The sequence below is a fragment of the Macaca thibetana genome, chromosome X (assembly GCF_024542745.1).
Source record: "Macaca thibetana thibetana isolate TM-01 chromosome X, ASM2454274v1, whole genome shotgun sequence".
Taxonomy (NCBI): Eukaryota; Metazoa; Chordata; class Mammalia; order Primates; family Cercopithecidae; genus Macaca; species Macaca thibetana.
In genome coordinates, this window is record NC_065598.1 from 69,599,152 (window position 1) to 69,618,875 (window position 19,724).

General features: G+C 40.6%; 1 pseudogene; it reads right to left on the reverse strand.

Moving 5' to 3' along the window:
* The window catches only part of LOC126945815 (leucine-rich repeat flightless-interacting protein 2-like), a 49,333-nt pseudogene extending 31,165 nt beyond the window's left edge, over nucleotides 1-18,168 (reverse strand).
* Nucleotides 18,169-19,724: the final 1,556 nt, after the last annotated feature.

The following is a 19,724-nucleotide window of genomic DNA, read 5'->3' on the forward strand; positions in this document are numbered from 1 at the left end:
TGGATGTGAGAGATGGAGTCAAAGGAGATCACTTTGGAGCTTTAAGATTTGACTGCCCCACTGGATTTTGGACTTGCATGGGGCCGTTAGGCCCTTTGTTTCGGCCAATTTCTCATTGGAATTTCCATTTGGAATGGGTGTATTTATCCAATGCCTCTACCCTCATTGTATCTAGGAAGTAACTAACTTTCTTTTGATTTTATTGGCACATAGGCAGAAGGGACTTGCCTTATCTCAGATGAGACTTTGGGCTGTGGACTTTTGAGTTAATGCTAAAATGAGTTAAGACTTTGGGGGACTGCTGGGAAGGCATGATTTGTTTTGAATTTTGAGGACATGAGATTTTGGAAAGGCCATGGGCAGAGTGATATGATTTGGCTGTATCCCCAAACAAATCTCATCACAAATTGTAGCTTCCACAATTTCCAAATGTTTGGGAGAGATCCCAATTGAATCATGGGGGTGAATCTTTCCCAAGCTATTCTTGTGATAGTGAATAAGTCTCATGAGATGTCATGGTTTTATAAAGGGAAGTTTCTCTGTTCAAATTCTCTTCTCTTGTCTGCTGCCATGTGAGACATGACTTCCACTTTCCATGATGATTGTGAGGCCTACCTAGTCACGTGGAACTATGAGTCCATTAAACCTCTTTATTTTTGTAAATTGCCCAGTCTCAGGTATGTCTTTATCAGCATGAAAATGGACTAATACAGTACTGGCATAAAAAGAAACACACAAACCAGTGCACCAAAATAGAGAATCCAGAAGTCAATCCATACATCTACAGTGAACACATTTTTGACAAAGATTCCACGAACACACATTGGGGAAAGAACAGTTTCCTCAATAAGTGGTGCTGGGAAAACTAGATATTTATACGTGGAATAATAAAACTAGACTCCTGTGTTTCGCTATATACAAAAATCAAATATAAAACTTCCAACTTTGAAACAACTACAAGAAAACTTTGGGGAAACTCTCCAGGACATTGATCTGGGTGACAATTTATTGAGTAATACTCTATAAGCACAGGCAACCAAAGCAAAAATAGACAAATGGAATTACATCAAGTTAAATGGACATCAAGTTAAATTATATCAAGTTAAATGGACACAGCAAAGGAAAAAATCAACAAAGTGAAGGGGCAATCCACAGAATGGGAGAAAATATTTGCAAACTACCCATCTGACAAGGGATTAATAAGCAGAATATAGAAAGAGCTCAACAACTCTATAGGAAAATCATCTGATTAAAAATGGGCAAAATATTTGCATAGACATTTCTTGAAGAAAGACAAACAAATGAAAAACAGGCATATAAGAAGGTGTTCAACTTCATTGATCATCAGAGAAATGTAAATCAAAACTACAATGAGATCTCATCTCACCCCAGTTAAAATGGCTTTTATCCAAAAGACAGGGAATAACAAATGCTAGTGAGGATGTGGAGAAAAGGAAACCTGTATACACTACCTTATTTACCTGTTGCTAGGAATGTAAGTTAGCATAACCACTATGAAAAACAGTTTGGACATTCCTCAAGTACTAAAAATAAAACTAGGATATAATCTAGAACTCCCACTCCTAAGTATATATCCTGAAATAAGAAAATCAACATTTCAAAGAGATATCTGCACTCTCATGTTTATTGCAGCATTATTCACAATAGCCAAGGTTTGAAAACAACTTAAGTGTCTGTCAACAGGTGAATGGATAAAGAAAATATCACACTTATACAAAATGGAGCACTATTAAGTCATAAAAAGAATGATGTCCCAGCCGCTCAAAGAATATTGGTGGAGAAATTATTCACTTGGATAAAGTGATTTTAAGCCTTTTATAGAAAGTCTTACAAAGGGCCAAGTGGTGGTAATCTTTATATATATATATATTTTTTTTTTTTTTTTTTTTTTTTTTTTTTTTTTGAGACGGAGTCTCACGCTGTCGCCCAGGCTGGAGTGCAGTGGCGCGATCTCGGCTCACTGCAAGCTCCGCCTCCCGGTGGTCTCGATCTCCTGACCTTGTGATCCGCCCGCCTCGGCCTCCCAAAGTGCTGGGATTACAGGCTTGAGCCACCGCGCCCGGCCAGTAATCTTTATATTTTGCATTGCCTCTGAGCTGATGAGGCTGGTAAGCATGGATTACTAATAATATTAACCACCAATAATACTTTTACAGTCTTGTGCTGGTTAATGTGCAAATCCCTTTACATATATTGACTTATTAAATTATCACACATCTATATGAGGTTGATCCTATTACCCCCTTTTTATAGCTGAGAAACTTAAGCTTTGAGTTTAAGCAATTTACCTGAGGTTCCATAGTGAGTAAGTTGTAAAGTAGGGAAACCAGCCTGGGCAGGTTGAGTACAGAGGGCACACTCTTAGTTGCTGTGCTGGGTAATAAAAATGGTGATTTAAAAATCCCTTAATTTTATAGTTCTTTACAGAGCCCTTCCATACGTACTATAATCACATCCTAATGACCTTGGTGATCAGGGTGACGGTGGCAAGTACTCTAATTCCTGGATGTCTAACACCTGTGGGTTTCTCCTGCGGCTCACTTACAGTCAAGCCAGAGTTACCATTACTTATGTGGGTATCTGCTCTAACTGTAGGCCTTTCATACTCTGGAATATCTCATTTATTGTGTAAATAATAAACATTTCTTGCATATAATCCCATTATGTCTACAATCCTGTGTTTGTTTCCCATGGTAATCTCTTAATACTTACTGAATTGGATTTCTTTTATAGATGATGCTACTGAATGCTAGAGTTAATGAGAGCCAGCAATATTAATTTTCCATGTAAATTATGGGGCTTTGTTTTTTTTAATCCCTTCTTGTATAGGGATTGACCTTATCAACTGCCTATGTACTTATCAAAAGGCTCCAAATTGAGCTGATGAGAGAAGCAAGATCAGGGATTGATAAAATTCAGTTAACTTTAAAACTGAGTTTTTTTTAATAGATACAATTTCCTTCCTGGTGAGAGTAGTGGTGTTTTCTTTATTGTCATTTCTTACTGGCCAAGTCCTATCAGACATTGTTACGGAAGTACATGATTTCAATTTTCTCTTTAGCCTTAAGGTGTATGTTGCTGGAAGAGTTACAGCAACATACAAGATGCTAATGTAAGTAGGAAAATGGTTAAAAGTAAACAGAAGAAATAAGGAGCAGAACAAATGGGTGAATGGAAAACTGGCAACGTCTGCATCCACTCTCCTCTAGTAATAAAGAGGCTTACCGTGTACTTCCTTCATGCATAAAGAGGTATCTGTGGCACTCTGGATGAGTGCCCAGAACCAATAGCCATTTAAGAGACTGGCTGTCTTCCTGCAGAGTAGCCTGGATAAATCCTCATGATGTCAGGAGCGGTGGCCATTGTTACTCTTTCCCATGGGATGGAACAATGAGAGGCTCAGTAGGCAGAGCATGAACTGAACTTGCTTGGTGGAGAAATGATACCTGTGTCCAACTACCGGCAGTGCAACTTACTGTGTGAATTCGGCAGTGTAACTTACTGTGTGAATTATGCAACCTCTCACATGTCAATCTCCTCATCTTTAAAATGTGCCTAAAATAAATGTGATCCAGAGCTGTTGTGAGAAAAAAAAAAAAAGAATGATGTCCCATCATTTGCAACAACATGGACAGTACTGGGATGCATTATGCTAAGTAAAATTAACCAGGAACAGAAAGACAAATACATGTTTTCACCTATCTGTAGGAGCTAATAATCAAATAAATTTAACTCATGGAGATAGAAAATAAAGGTATGGTTACCAGAGGCTGGGAAGGGTGGTGGGAGGGCAGGGATAGGTGGTAATAGTTAATGGCCACAAAATAAAATAGTAAGAAAGAATAAATAAGACATAGTATTTTATAGCACAACAGGATGATTTTAGTCAGCAATAATTTAATTGTCCTTTTTAAAATAACTAAAATAGTATAATTGGTTTGTTTGTAACACAGGATAAATATTTGAGGTTTTAGATGCTCAACTTTACATGATGTGATTATTACACATTGTATTCCTGTACCAAAATATCTCATGTACCTCATAAATATACACATCAACCACAGCTTTGGCTGATGAGAGTGGTATTTGCTTCTCTCTCATGCTCTAATCCTCACAGGGTTCTCTTACCCAACTCAACTGTGACAGCCAATTGGGATACTCATGGCCAACTGCATTTAGTCTGTAACACAGACCCAGGCCAACAGAGACACTGCCCGGCTTAATACCAAGCCTCTCTGGCAACTGTCTTCCTGCTCAGGTCCCAAGGGGGGAAACCCAGTTCCTTTGCCAGTGTCTGGAGTTCACACTATATTTATTTCTCAGTTCTGATTGTGGAATCTATCCCCTTCACTACTCAAGCCCTAATTCTCTAATCCCAAGCCCAAGTCTCAAATGCCAAAGACTAGTGCCATCACTAGATTCCTGGACCATGAACAGCTTGTTACGAGCTGGGGTCAAGAATGACATCTTTCAGTAGTTGGCCTTGGTCTGAAGAAGTGTGTGGAACACTACATGGAGCAGTTTATTCTCACAATCTCCTGGCCACTCTCTAAGCTGGTTTAGAAATTATAAGGGTCAGTGTACTCTCCTGTGGCCTGAATTGTACAATTCCCAAGTGGGAAAGTGAACTACAGAAAATAACTCAGTTACCTTCTCCATATCTTAAATTTACTCATAGTTTTCAGCCAGTCCTAGCCACAGGTGCTGCCCATTTTCCTTCTTCATCCAAAATTTGGGCTTTCCTTTTACTTATATGTTGAACTCCCACGTTCCCTTTTGGATAATATATTCAAAGTGCAATTGTCTACACATTCTTTTGGTTCTTATAAGTGGATGAGATATGCTGGAAATGTTTCCAGTCAGTAATATTGGAAGAAAAAATGGAATTTTAAATTTCAGTTGCAAAAATTTCTAATTCTAGAATATTTTCGATTAATTTAAAGTAGTATCTATATATTTATTTTAATATTTTATATTTTGTAAGACATATTCATCTTATTTTCTTTTAATTATTTAAACATAATTTTCTTCAGTTTTTTGAACATATTTATATGGCTGATTTTAAATATTTGACTATGTTCAATATCTGGATTCCATTAGGAATGTTTGCTGTTGACTGAATATTTTACTGTATATGTGACATACTTTTCTTTTATATGCATGTCTCTTAAATTTTGTTGAAAACTGGACATTGAGATCATATATTTTAACAACTTTGGTATTGGATCCATTCTACCAGAGGATTTATTGTTGTTGTTTTATTTTTATTCTTGTTGTTTTCTTGATGCTACTTATTTGTTTAGTGATTTTCCTGAACTAATTCTGTGGATCCTGTATTTCTGCAGAGCATAGCCACTGAGTTCCCTGTTAGCTATTTTTAAATAACTAGTTTAAACAATGGATTTATAGGTGTCATCCCTATTTTAGTGTAATTTAGTGGTCAATTAGTCTAATATTAGTTATTGACTAATAATTAGTCAATAAGAATTTCCTTGGGATGATATATTTCCCACTCTTTACCAAAGTTATCTTTATTTGAAGGGATGTCTTCAAATTTCAGGCAGTTTACATGTTATTCTGAGCTTTCACTTCCTATTTATGCAGGGCTTCAAGGTCAATCAAGATAAATTACTTGAGCCCTCTCCTTTTACAGGTTTTTTTGTAGGCATACACTCATCTCTGTGCATGCGTGCAGGTTTTCAAATCTTCAAGATTATGTCGGAGCTTTTTGAAGTTCTCTATGGTAGTTTAACTCTTTAGGTCTTTCGTGAAAACTTTCCTCCAAACTATTCTTTGCCTTGTAAATAAAAACGTATCTGAGACAGGTCTCAATTAATTTAGAGGTCTATTTTGCCAAGGTTAAGCATCATAACCTGTGACACATCCTCAGGAGATCCTTAGAACACATGCCCAAGGTAGTTGAATCGTAGCTTCATTTTATACATTTTAGGAAGACAGAAGTTACAGGCAAAAGCACAAACTAATTCATGTAAGGTTTACATTGGTTTGGCCTGGAAGGTAAGACATGTCCAAGGGAGAACTTCCAGACTGTAGGTGGATTTAAAGGTTTCCTATTTGACAATTGGTTGAAAGGGCGAATCCCTGCCTGAAGAGTTGAAATCAGGTTGAATTAAGGTAAGAGGGAGTTGTGGAAGCTGAAGTTCTTGTCATATAGATGAAGCCTCCAGGTAGCCACCTTCAGAAAGAACAGTTGTATTTCATAGAGCTTAAAAGGTGCCAGATTATCTGGAAAGACCTAGTAAGGGAAGGAGATTCTGTACAGAATGCAAAATTTCCTGCATAAGAGATAGTTTTGCAGAGCCATTTAAAATATGTCAAAGTAATATATTTTGGGGTAAACTACTTTGATTTCCTTTAGGGCTTGCTATCATCATGTGATGCTATGCTAGAGTCAGTTTTAAATTTGTCATCTTACTGTTACAAAGAGTCTGCTCTATCTCTATTTTGATGTTAATGCTGATGAGTTGTGCTTGAACTCCAAAGAGAGGAAAGTATAATGATGCATGTTCAACACCCTCCTTCCTTTTACGGTCTGAACTATATTTTCAGGTTTCTTTGTGTCCCCTTGGCCAAGAAGAGGGTCCACTCAGTCAGTTAGGGGGCTTAGAATTTTACTTTTGGTTTACAGCCTCAACTGAAATGACAGCTCTATGGATCAGTGATGTTGCCAGCTGATTGCTATTGTTTTTGATAGTACCTTGTATATAAAACATCTTTTCTGGTGAGAGTATGTGTGAGTCAGACCAAATAGTGACAATGCCCTGGGAAAAGATATTTTCCAAAGAGCTCCTATTCAGATATAATATTGACTATGCTTTGAGTATGAGTTTTTAATAGAGTCCCAAAGGACAGCAGTCTTCTCTGTTGGCCAGAAGGCTTTCTACTTTTCATTCTACCATGCCACAGAGATGGGGTGGGGGCAGGGAGGTGGGATGAGTATAGTTCTAAATAAAAGTGCTACAAATTGGAAAATCAAGTTTAGTCTAAAGCTGACCCCTTACTTATTTTAAGTTTGGCTTAAACGTTTCTCTGTACATAATGAACTGTAAAAAGTAGAGGTGTAAACTGACTGTAGCCTACACTTGTGCCAATCATTGAGTTTTAGCCAATCATACATAGCCAACTGTTTGAACCATGTTCAAATAAGGCAAATGCCGAGCTGCAACTGTTGCCGGACTTTTCCTTAGTTCAGCTAAAGATGGAGTCCTTGTGCATCTCCGGCCATGAAAATTTAGGCTTGCAGACAGTTTGAAGGGGAGTAAAGCAGGGTATTATTGGGTGAAAAGGAAGAAAAGGGAGAAACAGAGACACTTGCTAGGTCAGAGTCCCGCACACAGCTTCCTACTCGGCCTTTTGAATCCTAGTTTTCACACAGGAAGAGGAGGGGCCAGGCTCTTCTTTGCTGCAAAGGGTGCAAACTACCTGAGGCTCCATCTCAGCGTTCAGGCAGGTTGGAGTCTTTCCAGGGATCCCTCTCCCACCTGGCTGTCTTATTCCTCCCTCTAAAAAAGTACATCTAACTGTCCTTAGATTAAGGATAGGGATGAAGACCCATCTAAACTGCTTCCTGCTGTCAGGAGGAACTGTTTCCAGGAAATGACAGTCAGAGCTTCCTCAGAGGCCTATTTAAGGGTTTCCAGCAGAAGGGGCAATAGTCAGAGGTTTTGGATGCATAACCGTTTGGAGTCTGATGGCCTGAAGGCAAGAACAGAGAAACTGGGTTATTAGAAAACATGTATCAAAATGAAACAAGGGGATGGGTAAGGATAGCTAAAAAATTCTAAGACCTTTTACCAGTTTACACAGGGGGAAGGAGGCCAAAAGCCCGGCTGGTTTTAAAAAAACAAAAACAAAAAACCAAAAAAACAGCAAAAAAAAAAAAAAATACTTTACCCTTTTGTGGGTATGTTGGGCTTCTGAGCTTCCTTCCCCTAAGCTCAATCCTAGGCCAACTAGTTGAAGGTTAGGGAAATTAACTCTTTCCACTTTGGAGGCTGCATCTGAGGGGAATGTCCCATAGTACAGAGACAAAATTACCTATCAGTGAAGAGAGGACCAAGGAGGAAAAAGGAAAAAGAGCTTTTTAAAAAGTAGTCCCAAGGGTTCAGGATGCATTCAAAATGAGTACAGACTAAAAATGAATGACTACCCATCTAGAAAGAGGGGAGAAGGCATCCCTGGTTTCCTTATCTTCCTATCAGATACCCAGGGTATGTGAGGGAGAGACGGAGGAGCATCCTCTTTTACTCTTACATCCTTGCATCCCCGAGTCCCAAGTGACCTTGGCAAGTGCTGCCATGGGTACCAAAGTGGCTTGCACCCATGAAGCAGGGGGGCCTAGGGGGATGGAATCATCTACTCTTACTCACATACACCTGATCTCCCCTGCTGTCAGTAGCCTTGGAGTTCCCTATACCTCATTTATTCCATAGATATCAATGTGGCCTTTATCCATGAAACAGGAAGCTTGGGCTTGGCTTAATTGGCAGGAATCAGCCACGCTCACCTGTGCTGTGCCTTTTAACTTCTGTTATCATTTGCTTCTGCATCCCTTAGATCCAGTTTTCTTTCCCTAAGCTTTGACCTGAAGCTTGGAATTGAGTCTAGGACAAAAATGTATCTTTTGTTGGGGAGGTGTTGAATGAGCTCCTTATTATAAGCCAAATGCTAAGGTGCAACTGTGGAACTGCATCCTCCTCCAAAAAGGGAGAGCAAAGGAGGTCTTATGACACACCCAGCTAACTGGTGGTTATAGTTATGCATGCTAGAATTTGTGTGCATGGTGCTTGGCTTTGGTTAGCTCCCTTGGTCTGGCTTCCCCAAAAGGGAATCTCCAGGTGATCAGCAACCTATTTATTCCCCAATTATTCCATCACCTGGCAGGATTTGCAGGATAATTGCTCAGAACTAGAATATTGATCCAGATTTCTACATTACTTATCCCTCTTGTTCTTTCTGAGATGCAGCCAGGGATTGCTGGTTGGTTCACAGGAGCAAGCAGGGTTAGACTAAAATGTACGTGAAAACTTAAATACAACTAGTGAGTTTAGAATTTAATGATGAATGTATAAGTTTTGGAACACAATTTCTGTCTCTCTCCAGTCCTCGTTTTTGTTAAAAAAACAAATCATCATAGGACTGAGTGGTTTATGAAATAGACTTTAGTTTTATACTAGGCCTGATTATTTGCATAAAGTGCAGCAAGAATAATTATTTCTACATAGGCCTTTTGGATTGGCTTTGATGGAATTCTGTTCTACAAGGAATCTCAGAAAAGAACTTTTAAATCTGAGCCCAACCATGGGATTGTATCCTCAAACACCTGTGAGTTGGGTGATTCTCTCCTCTTAAGGTCCCAAGATAAACTTGGAGCTCCTAAGCCTGCTATAAGGTGGAATTATTTACTGACCACAGGTTAGAAACCCTGTACAGGAACTGTGTAGATGAGGGTATGAGGCCAGTCTCCCATTGGGCTTTTATTGGCTGCAAGTTGAGATTGACTCCTTAAAGGGAAGCACATCCTTCCAGTCAAAGCCTTGGTAAAACAATGACCTTTTCCCATTGTGTCATGTTGCAAAAAATAAAAATAAAAAGTTAAATTCTTATTGCATTGATGCAAACAATTATATTGCCATAAGAATACTCACAAATAGTTTCCAAATTTTACAGAAAACAGGTAGAGAAAAAAAAGTTCCAAATTTTCTTCATAGGAGTATACCTTATGGCCATAAATACTTCAAAATAAGTTTCCTTGACTCTGGAAAACAAAACAAAGATTAGCAATATTCCAAGGAAAAGTCAAAAAGATTTGTTTCAGTTTCTTGAGTTTACTCCTTTCAGTTAACTCTTGTTTTGCTTGATATTTGTGAGCATTTCAGCTCTTCATGAGTCCTGTACATTTTCTTTTATTCCAAAATCACAATCTCCAAAATTATCAGAAGACTTATTGTCTCAAATACAATCAGAAATTGTATTTGAGAGCGCCTGTCAGAGTCTCATAGCTTCTTATAAACCATCTTTTGAAAAGGATTAAAACCAGGCAACCATTGTCTGTTAATAGTAAACTGTCCCGTTAGAAACACAATTGACAAAGAAGTTTGGTTATCTCCGTGGTTTCAAATAACTTAACATAACAACCTTAATTATGATTGGTAGCATATACTTAGATGTTAGGAATAAGACTCAAAATTCTAAGGAAATTGAACACTCAAACAAAGGATTCTTAGCAAAGCAATTTTACTTCTGTGCAGAGGGTGCCTCCTTGGCCAGTTACCATGAGAGCACACCTGAACAAAGGGGCACAAGAGCCTTTAATCCTGACGCAAGTCCTGCCTGTGTACCCTTTCCCCCTTGGCCGGAGTCGGGTCGTACAATCTAAACTAATCCCGGTTGGCTAAACATTTGATTTATTTTATTTTATTTTATTTTTTTTAGATAGGGTGGGCACGTAAAAGAAAGTGATGAGGAAGGGGAAGGGATGCCTGTAATGAGCTAGAGAGTTAGTCCTCTTTCCAAATAAGGAAAGGAATGTGAGCTGGTACTGATAACGCTTGGCCCTGAGGCATGCATGCCTGGGCATCTAACAAAGGCAAACAGGAAAATAGAGAAAAAGGGGTGGAGGTTACTATGAATTAAAGAATAAAAGATCGGTCAGATTATTTGAAGAGAAACCTCATCATAACCCACAACTTTCCACTTTCCCTTTTGTTATAACTCTTTCTTTTCAAATCTTTCCAGCATAATTTGGCTCCGTTGTTCTACGTGGTCTTCTAGAAGGAAAAGCCTATTTGAATTAGAGGGAGGAGGATCGTAAGAGGTTTTAGTGAGAGCTGTTTCAATAAGTCTTTGTATTAATCCTTGGGCACAGGGTATGACGCAGCATCCTATGAGAATAAGCAACCCTAATCCAATGGCTAGAGAGATGAGGATTGAGGACATAAGTCCCTTCCATCTACCAAACCAATTTCCCATTAAATTTGTGAAGGGATCTTTTAGTCCAGAATTTTTGGCTAGTTCATTTGATAAAACAGTAAGAACTTGTAATGTTTTAGTTATGGTCCGCCCGGGAGCAGTGTTATTAGAGATATAAGTACAGCATTGGGTGCTGATGACACAAACTCCACCTTCTTTTGCTAGTATCATGTCTAATGCTGTCCTATTTTCCCAGGCCATTTGACTGGCGGGTCCTAATTGTTCAGCTATTCCTTTAATAGCATCTCTAGTATAATTAATAAATTGTTGCTGATTGTAATAAATGTAATTTATCCAATCCACATTTTCATTTACAGTTAACCAACAGAAGAACATAGATTCAAATCTGGCAACTACTTGGTTTCGGGCCTTAAATTCATTTGGCACTCCTCTTGGGACCCCAATGGCATCTATATAAACACGAGAATTGAAGGACCCATGGGGAACCTCTCTTGTTTGATGATGTTTGGTTCCTACCCTTTCTGGTTGATGAAATGCCAGGGTGAAAGGGATGGCCAATTGAATTAGAGCACAAATTCCACTCCAGTTACTTGGCAGAGTGTCCAGTATCGGTCCACTACAACACCACCACACATCTGCTCAAGGATGGCTAAGGGCACACTGAAGGGTAAGCTCTTGGAAGGGCTTAAGCTCACTGCATCCCTTTAAGGCTCCCAGGAATGCCAAGTTCTCTCCCTGTCATGAGAGACACGAAGTAAAATTGGCATTGGGAGATGGACACTGAAGGGCCCTCGGGGGCTGACCCACAGGGTGTTTAACTTCAGGAAACAGCAGAAAAAGATCTTGGCATTATTTGTTACCCCAGTCTGGAAGAGAGAGACCGTGCAGCTCATGCCTGGTTGGCTGGAAGACCATCCAAGTGGAAAGGGAACAATCTGGGCCTCTGGTCTACTGTGCACACAAGCATAACATTACTTTTGTTTAAAGTGCAGATGGAATATTTAATCCATTCCAACAAGGTATTTTCATCTTGATATCCTGTTAGAGCTGTAGTTTGCCTTAAGTTTTCTACCTCCATAACTGTTACCTTGATTGGGTCATTTTGGAGATGGGAGGAGGATATTGGACTTGCTATACTTGGGGAGAGCGTTGGGTTCCACGTGTCTTGCAGACTTTGGGTCTGAACTCATTTATTATTGTTAACGAGTGTTTTAACTAACCTCAGGGAGAAGATTCCTATAGGGTCCTGTCCTTCAACATCTGGTCCTAACCCATACCGTTCGAATACAAAGGGCTCTTGGGCCATTGTCTGGGGATTATTTATAATCAGCAACAAGGGGTTACAGTGTAATGGCTTACAATTTGGTGGGGTGGGACCATGGACTAATAGGAGTTTTTGTTTTAGTCCCTATAACCTATTTGAAGCTGAGGAATTGGCTGTCCACCCTTTGTACTTAGTAGTCTACCAAACATCTGCCCAGTCACCACAGGGACTTTTTAAGGCTCCATACTTATACTTGCTTGATTCTTTGCCGTATGGACATAGATACTTATCAACATGGGATAGCTTCCTTTAAGCTTGCTCATCTCCACACAGGATGGCTGAACAGGCATCAAACTGAAGGGTTAAAGGATGACTAGCCTGAGTTACATTGATGGCAAGATGACCTTCTGTTGAAAAGAAAAAAGATAACAAACAAGTGACTATAGTCTCCTTTTAGTGTTACTTTGGTGGGAGTGGGCCCTAGAGTGACAGTCCATGATTCTGGAGGTGGCGGCGCCTTCTTGACTTGAGTGTGATGAGTCCATCCTCTTTCTGCTGTCTGGACTGCAGTCTCAGCAGTTAGGAGCACTAGGTAGGGTCCTTCCCAGGCTGGTTTGAGCTTCCCTTCCTTCCACCCTTTGATGAGAACGTGGTTTCTGGGCTGATGCTGATGTGCTGGAAATTCCAGGGGTGGTGCCTGTGCTAGGAGGCCTTTAGTCTTAAGGGAAGAGAAGGTGGGGGATAGACAAAGTATATAATTTTTGAGGAACTGATCTTTTGTTTCAAACGAAGGGATGTCAGCAGTGGAGTATAAGTAGGGCAATCCATAGAGCATTTCGTAAGGGGAGGGACAAATATATCTCTGAGGAGCAGTCCAGATTCTTTTTTTTATTATTATTATACTTTAGTTCTAGGGTACATGTGGATAACGTGCAGGTCTGTTACATATGTATACTTGTGCCATGTTGGCGTGCTGCACCCATCAACTCGTCAGCACCCATCAACTCGTCATTTACATCAGGCATAACTCCCAATGCAATCCCTCCCCCCTTCCCCCCTCCCCGTGATAGGCCCCAGTGTGTGATGTTCCCCTTCCCGAGTCCAAGTGATCTCATTGTTCAGTTCCCACCTATGAGTGAGAACATATGGTGTTTGGTTTTCTGTTCTTGCGATAGTTTGCTGAGAATGATAGTTTCCAGCTGCCTCCATGTCCCTACAAAGGACACAAACTCATCCTTTTTTTATGGCTGCATAGTATTTCATGGTGTATATGTGCCACATTTTCTTAATCCAGTCTGTCACTGATGGACATTTGGGTTGATTCCAAGTCTTTGCTATTGTGAATAGTGCCACAATAAACATAAGTGTGCATGTGTCTTTATAGCAGCATGATTTATAATCCTTTGGGTATATACCCAGTAATAGGATGGCTGGGTCATATGATACTTCTAGTTCTAGATCCTTGAGGAATCGCCATACTGTTTTCCATAATGGTTGAACTAGTTTACAATCCCACCAACAGTGTAAAAGTGTTCCTATTTCTCCACATCCTCTCCAGCACCTGTTGTTTCCTGACTTTTTAATGATCGCCATTCTAACTGGTGTGAGATGGTATCTCATTGTGGTTTTGATTTGCATTTCTCTGATGGCCAGTGATGATGAGCATTTTTTCATGTGTCTGTTGGCTGTATGAATGTCTTCTTTTGAGAAATGTCTGTTCATATCCTTTGCCCACTTTTCGATGGGGTTGTTTGTTTTTATCTTGTAAATTTGTTTGAGTTCTTTGTAGGTTCTGGATATTAGCCCTTTGTCAGATGAGTAGATTGCAAAAAAATTTCTCCCATTCTGTAGGTTGCCTGTTCACTCTGATGGTAGTTTCTTTTGCTGTGCAGAAGCTCTTTAGTTTAATTAAATCCCATTTGTCAATTTTGGCTGTTGTTGTCGTTGCTTTTGGAGTGTTAGACATGAAGTCCTTGCCCATGCCCATGTCCTGAATGGTATTACCTAGGTTTTCTTCTAGGGTTTTTATGGTGTTAGGTCTAACATTTAAGTCTCTAATCCATCTTGAATTAATTTTCGTATAAGGAGTAAGGAAAGGATCCAGTTTCAGCTTTCTACTTATGGCTAGCCAATTTTCCCAGCACCATTTATTAAATAGGGAATCCTTTCCCCATTTCTTGTTTTTCTGAGGTTTGTCAAAGATCAGATGGCTGTAGATGTGTGGTATTATTTCTGAGGACTCTGTTCTGTTCCATTGGTCTATATCTCTGTTTTGGTACCAGTACCATGCTGTTTTGGTTACTGTAGCCATGTAGTATAGGTTTTTTTTTTTTTTTTTTTTTTTTTAACATGTTAAGCAACTATCTATAACTTGTTTGGCCAGGGTGCAAATTCCTATACAACCATAAACCTGGAGAATTGCATTGCACATTGCTTGGGGTCCCCAGTGGGTTCCCTGATGTAGTTGAGACAAGATCTCCCTTGTGAGAGGTTTGGACAACATTTCCCCTTAATCCGACAATATTCATTTCCATTCCATATTTTCTTTAGCTCCTATTTTTATTAACCTCTCTTTTTCAATGGAAGAGAAAATGAGGGATGCAGTAGGAGAAGGAAGGCATGAAGTTAAATGAAAAGCAGGCATTTTGGAAGAAATGGCAACTTGTTTTGCTGTCTGATCTGCAAGATTATTTCCCTGACTTGTGAAACACAAGTCCCTTTGGTGTACTGGGACATGCACAATAGCTATCTCTTCTGGCAATTGGAAATTGTTGAGAACACTAGCAATTAGCTCTCTATTAACTAAATCTTGGCCTCTACTTTTGATAAGACCCCTCTCCATACAAATTCTCCTAAATACGTGTGCCACCCCAAAAGCATACTTAGAGTCAGTATATATAGTTCTTTTTTGGTTTTGTAAATGTCTTAAAGCTTGGCAGCTTGGCTGAGTGTAAACAGTTCACACGTTTGGGCAGACCAATCACTAGGCAGCCTTCCTGATTCTACTTCTTCAAGCATCTCTCCATCAATCACTGAATATCCATTATGTCTTTTTCTTTCAATCACCCGAGAGGACCCATCTATGAGCAAGTGCCACCCTGTCTCGAAGGGAGTTTCTCCTAAGTCTGGTCCAACTTTTGTATGGTAGTGAATCAATTCTAAACATACATGCTCCCGTTTTAGGTTTGGATCCCCTGTTAAAAAGCCTGCTGGATTAAGTGGATTATCAGTAGTTAATATTAAATCACCTTTTTCCAGTAAGATGGCCTCATATTTTAAAATTCTTGAGTCAGCGATCCACCTCGCTGCTTTCTGATTTAATATAGTTCTAACTTGGTGGGGCGTGCTTACTGTTAACTTTCCTCCAAGGTAAACTTTCTATTTTCTTCAACTAATAGTGCTGTAGTTGCGATGGATTGGATACACTGGGGCCACCCACAAGTGACTGGGTCTAAGACCTTTGACAAGAAGGCCATGGGCTGTTGCTGGCCTCCATGTTCTTGGGTGAGCACTCCTAGGGCTACCCTGTTATTTACATTAATGAAAAGGTGAAATGGCTTTTCTAGGGAAGGTAGAGCTAGAACAGGAGTGGTTATGAGCATCTCTTTTGATTCCTCAATCTGCTGGATTTCCTGGGAAGTCCACAAGAGATTATCAGACTTCTACTGGGCAAGTTTTCTCATATAGAAGTTTACTTTTTAATGCATATGAGTCAATCCATAAACAACAATATCCAATTAGTCCTAAAAATTTCCCGAGTTCTTGTTTAGTTTGGGGCAAGGGTAGGGAAACAATTCCCTCCACTCTTTCAGGTTTTAATTTTCATTTACCTGCACTGATTAGGTGACCTAAGTATTTAACTTCAGGTTCTACATGCTGAAGTTTCCCTTTGAGACCCGCAAACCCTCACATTGCAAGTGACTGAGAATGTGTGTAGAGAAGTCACCTACTTCTTTTATGTCTTTACCAGATATAAGAAGATCATCCACGCACTGAAGCAGACATATTTAGGGACTGTAATTTTCTCTAGTACTTGTTCTAGGATCTGACCAAAGAGGTTGGGGGAGTCTGCGAACCCCTGGGGCAAGACTGTCCATCGATATTGTTGTCTCCGCCCCGAATATAAGTCTTCTCACTCAAAAGCAAAGATATCTCGGCTATCCTCAGCCAAGGGGCATGACTAGAAGGTATCCTTCAAATCTATCACTGTAAACTATTGATGATCGTATGGAACTTTGCTAAGAATGGTGTAAGAGTTAGGAACAATGGGGTGAGTGGTCTGGACTATTTGATTAATAGCTCTAAGGTCTTGCACCAATTGATATGACTCATCTGATTTTTTGACAGGCATGATTGGGGTATTGTAAGGAGACATACAGTGTTCAAGAAGCTCATCTTTAATGAGACCCTCAATTACAGGCTTTAGCCCTACTCTACCAGCTAAAAGAATGGGGTATTGCTTTCTCCTTACTGTTTCCCCAGGGATTTTTAGTTTGATATGTATTGGAGGGATTTGGAGCTTCCCTCTATTTCCTTCCTTTGACCAGACATCAGGATGAATATATATATTGTTTTTCCTCATCTCTTCTGACATATACTGGTAGAGCCTCCCTAAGCAGTTCATTCAGGGGACGGTCCTCCCAATTTTCTATTTTTAAAATTTTCTCGAAATGTCTGGCCAACTTTTAGTAACAAAGTGAAGTTTTAACATTCCCTGTCCAAGGGGATTTTCCAGATCAAGGCCTGCATATTGTCTCATTTGCTCCCTCAATCTATCTAAGAATCTAGCGTGTCCCTTATCTTTTTCCTGTTGAATATCAAATGTTTTAGAAAGATTTTGAGTTCAGAGTACTGATACTCGAATTCCTTTTGTTATTATCTCCCTCAGATCCTGCATGTTTTACCGGTGATTTACATTGTTATTGTCCCACTGAGGGTAGTGGGCGGGAAATTTATGGTCCACAGGAGGAACATTTTGACCTGGAGGGTGCTCACGTTCCCAAACCGCCACAGCAGCCCTCCGAATCATACTTCCTTCTTCCCTTGAAAAGAGGATGCCCATGATGGACATCAACTCGGCCCAAGTGCATATTTGAGGCCCTAAAAATTGATCAATTGGATCTGCTACTCCATAGGGGTCATCCAGTAATGGCTTAAGTTCCTTTTTTAAATTCCGAACCTCTGAACTAGTCAAGGGAGCGTTTAAAAAGCCAATAGCCCCTCCGCCGTGTGGTACCTCTCTTACAGAAAAGAAAGTTGGATCTGGCTCTTTGGGTGTAGAGGGAAATGTAAAGTTTTGAATATCTTTTTTACATTGCTCTATTTCACATTGAAGCCTCTTTAAAGAGGGATATTTAATAGATTGGAATGAGGCAGGCTTACAAGACGGTAATTCTGCAGAGTCAGGATTATAAGGGGAGCGGGTGAAATATGAGCAGAAGTATCACAAGCAAAAGAGGGATCCACAGCAGCAGCTGGGAGAATAGAACAGGCTGAAGCGCTGCTTGAAACAGCTGGGAAGTTACCCGCAACGGGAGCCAGGGGGATGAGACAGGCTGGTGCCTGACCTGAAGCAGCTGGGGAGTAACCTGAAACGGCAGCCAGAGGGACAGCACAGGCTGGGGCGTGACATGAGACGGGGATGGAGGGGCGGGATTAGGGGCAGTCCAAGAGTGATGCAAACAGGGGAGGGACCTGAGACGGGAGCCGGAGGGGCGGGAATCCGGGCGCTGAACGAAGGAAGATGATTTAGAGGATCCCATGTGTTAGCAGTGTGGGCTGTTTAGGAATGGGAACTTCTTCCCTCTTAGAAGGGTTGGCTTCTGAGTTTCTCCCTCCGGAGTCTAAAGGGTAAAGGAGAACTGGTTTCTCACACCAGCAGAGGGCATAATCGATCTCTTCCTGGGAGACAGGGCTCTTACCGTTAACATGTTCGATTAAGAGCTGACAAATCCGCTCCTCAGTAGATCCAAATTTTGGCCAGAAAAGTGAGGGTTTAAGGATGGGTTCTCAAACCCATGTAAAACAACAATATTTTATCATCTGCTGTTTTTGTTTACACTTGGTTCTCTCATCTTTTCAATACGTTAGCATAAGCCCCAAGGGGCTATCAGAAAGAATTTCATCACTCTCTAGACTCTTTAATTTTCCTATCTTACTTGAAACGTTCCCCATCTTAGGGATCATTAAGCCGGGGGGGGGGGAGCGGGGCGGGCAACCTCTCCTTTTAGAGATTTCTACCCTACCCCTTCCTGAGGCTTACTGAGGCTTTGGGGAAAAGGGCCCCAATCCTACCTTTTCTGGGATTTCTACCCTCCCTCTTCCTGGAGGCTTACTGAGGCTTTGGAAAAGGGCCCTAACCCCACCTTTTCTGGGATTTCTACCCTCCTCCTTCCTCTTTGTCTACTCTGTTTGCTCCTGCCTCTAGTCAATGAATGGCAGCATGAGACTGCAGAGAAGACACTCATTCCACAACCACAATACTGAGTCCCATTCACACACTCTCAGCCTCCAACTTATTCTGACCACCCAGGAAATACTTTGTTGCCTTCACAAAGCCTCCTACCTTATTCCATGCACAAGAATTACCTAGTCCTCTTATTGCTGCGGTCTTGCAAGCCTCTCCTGCCCGTTTTGCTGAGAATCCAGATTTATTCGTCACAATGGGTGGGCCCGGATCTCCCTCACCCTAGGACCACCGTAACTAGACAGCAGGACATGTCCCCCCTGGGTGGGGTGATCCAAGGACCCTTCCCGAAGGAGAATATTCGAGCCCCACGTTGGGCATCAGAATTGTTAGGAATAAGGCTCAAAATCCTAAGGAAATTGAACACTGGAACAAAGGATTCTTAGCAAAGCAATTTTACTTCTGGGCAGAGGGGTGCCTCCTTGGCCAGTTGCTTGAGAGCGCACCTGAACAAAGGGGCACAAGAGCCTTTATTCCTGATGCAAGTCCTGCCCCTGTACCCTTTCCCCCTTGGCCAGGGTCTGGCTGTACAATCTAAACTAATCCCAGTTGACTAAACATTTGATTTTTTTTTTTTTTAGATAGGGTGGGCACATAAAAGAAAGTGGTGAGGAAGGGGAAGGGGTGTCTGTAATGAGCTGGAAAGTTAGTCCTCTTTCCAAATAAGGAGAGGAATGTGAGCTGGTACTGACAAGCTTGGTCCTGAGGTGTGCCTGGGCATCTAACAAAGGCAAAAAGGAAAAAGGAGAAGAAGGAAGAAAAGGGATGGGGGTTACTATGAATTAAAGAATAAAAGATCAATCAGATTATTTGAAGAGAAACCTCATCATATCCAACATTAGACATTAGACTTTTAGAAATCCCATACAATTTGGGAACATACATTAGCATTATTTACCAAAATATAAGCTAAAGAAAATTGAATATTATTTTGGCAGTCCCCTGTACCTAAACATGTCAAATAATCCTGTTTACCTCTCTTTTCTGGACACTTCCTGGGTTCTCTGAAGTATTGGAAGA